Source organism: Alligator sinensis, unplaced genomic scaffold (genome assembly GCF_000455745.1).
Source record: "Alligator sinensis unplaced genomic scaffold, ASM45574v1 scaffold406_2, whole genome shotgun sequence".
In the NCBI taxonomy this organism is placed as follows: domain Eukaryota; kingdom Metazoa; phylum Chordata; order Crocodylia; family Alligatoridae; genus Alligator; species Alligator sinensis.
This window is the reverse complement of record NW_005842543.1, coordinates 728,377-730,424: the sequence shown is the minus strand read 5'-3', so window position 1 is coordinate 730,424 and position 2,048 is coordinate 728,377. Positions and strand designations below refer to the sequence as shown.

General features: G+C 56.0%; 1 protein-coding gene across 2 annotated transcripts in view; it reads right to left on the bottom strand.

Moving 5' to 3' along the window:
• The window catches only part of HSPH1 (heat shock protein family H (Hsp110) member 1), a 50,424-nt gene that overhangs the window by 45,685 nt on the left and 2,691 nt on the right, over nt 1-2,048 (bottom strand). The gene's annotated exons all lie outside the window — the stretch shown is intronic.

Genomic DNA, 2,048 nt, shown 5'->3' with positions numbered 1-2,048 from the left:
ACTCATGTTCATCTTGGAGTCCACTAGGACTCCAAGATCCCTTTCCACTTCCGTGTCACCCAGCAGGTCATTCCCTAGGCTGTAGGTGTGCTGGACATTTTTCCTCCCTAGGTGCAGCACTTTGCATTTTTCCTTGTTGAACTGCATTCTGTTGTCTTCTGCCCATTTGTGCAACCTGTCCAGATCTGCTTGCAGCTGTTCCCTGCCCTCCAGCGTGTCCACATCTCCCCATAGCAAGATAAGGACCCTATTCAATATAGTTGAATAGAGAACTTCAGAGCTCACAGCTAGATGCTGAAAAAAATGCTTTGATTTAGATTTGCCTTTTATTATGAAGCCGACTTGGAGCATTGAGAGAGGGGGGAAAAGGGCCCCCGAGGCACCTGCCAGGCTGTGCCCGGCAGCAGGAGCGCCCCTCCAGGTGGCAGAGAGTCCCAGACCTGACCAGGCCAGGTCCAGAAGATCTGGTCATCCAGGGACACAGGGTGGGGCAGCGCACTCCCGCCACTGTGACAATGACCAGGGTTGCAGAAGGGTTGAGCAGCCCCTCGGGCGCATGGGTTGTGATCCTGGCTGTGTGCATGCCCCTTCTCCCCTGCTGCAGCCACCCAGAGCCCCTGGCCCAACTTCCCTGCAGCCCTATCCACTCTCACTGCCACCTACTGTTATTTCTACATTTTCTTTCAGCTGAGCCTCACCCCAATACCTGGCAGCAGATGCATGTCCCAGCAGGGGGGGGGGGAGGGGGGGCACAAAGCACAGTAGATCCTGCAGTGCTCTTTACTTCTAAAAAGTGATCTTCACCATAAAAAGGTTGGAGACCGCTGTTTAACTGTCTGCAGCACTAAGGGGAAAAATCCTGGTCCTATCCAGTCCACTCTCCCTTTCAGCATCCCCTCTCTGCCACTATGTGACACAGGCCTATTTTTACATATACGGTTAATGGGGGCTTGACACCCACAAATCAACAGTTAGCCTCCTCTACTGGGGGGGGGGCTATTGGTTATTTGTCAGTTGATTTGGGTGGACAACTTGAATCCAAAACAGGGGTGGGAGTGAGGTCGCAAGTTTAAAACAAGTGCACCAACATGGGACCCCATGCAGAGTGCACTGGACAGCACCCACTAGCCCCTAAATGAGTCCAGGGAGCCAGTGGACACTGCCCAGTGACACCCTCTCTGCCCAGAGACATGAACAGGCAAGGGACAGGAAAACAGTCCCAGTGTGACACAGGATACTGGGCAAGATGGACCCCAAGTCTGACCCAGTAAGTGGCAATATTATGTTTTTGTGTATGTAAATACTGCATAACTTCAGTTCAAACCTCTCCCTTTATCTTTTTAAATAGGAAATTAAAGCCCAAGCTTACATAAAAGCTTGCCTCATCAAGCTAAGAGCCGATTCAAATATGACGACTCCCAACTTGAACAAAGGAGTCCATCTACTAACTGCCTCTACTATGTGAAATGCAGACATCTGCCCCCGATTTGTGCAGGAGCGTTAGCAGGGCAATGAAATGAAAAGCTTCCGCGTCCTCCCACATGACTAGACCCCCCCCTCCCATGGGTGGCACATCCACCCAGCAACACAGCCCTGCCCCAACGCCACCCCCTGCCCCTCCGTGCGTCTGTGGGATCCTTTCCGCCCTCCTTTAAGAGAGATCAGCACTTAGTGCACCCCCACCCCCAAACTAGAGCATCCCATCCAGGTTTGCCTGGCAGGAGCTGAAAACACACCTCCCAAGAGGGAGCTGCCCGGGGACCTGGCTCCACCGCTTAGAGCACGCCTGCCTCCTTCCCTCCCTGCCGGCCCACAAGCCTAGAAGGGGGCTGAGAAACCGGCTCCCCGGGCGCCGCGCGAGCAGCAGCCCCCCCCGGGCCGCTTTACCCGCGGTCGCAGGAGCCGAGCGCTCACGCACCGATGCCCGGGACGGACCCCTCCCCTCTCCCCCGGCAGAGCTCCCAGAGGGGCCCGAGCAGCCCCCGCTGTAGGGGGACGTGCTGGAGCCTCCCGGCAGTTGCGGCCCCCGCGCGGCAGCTCCCAGCCCC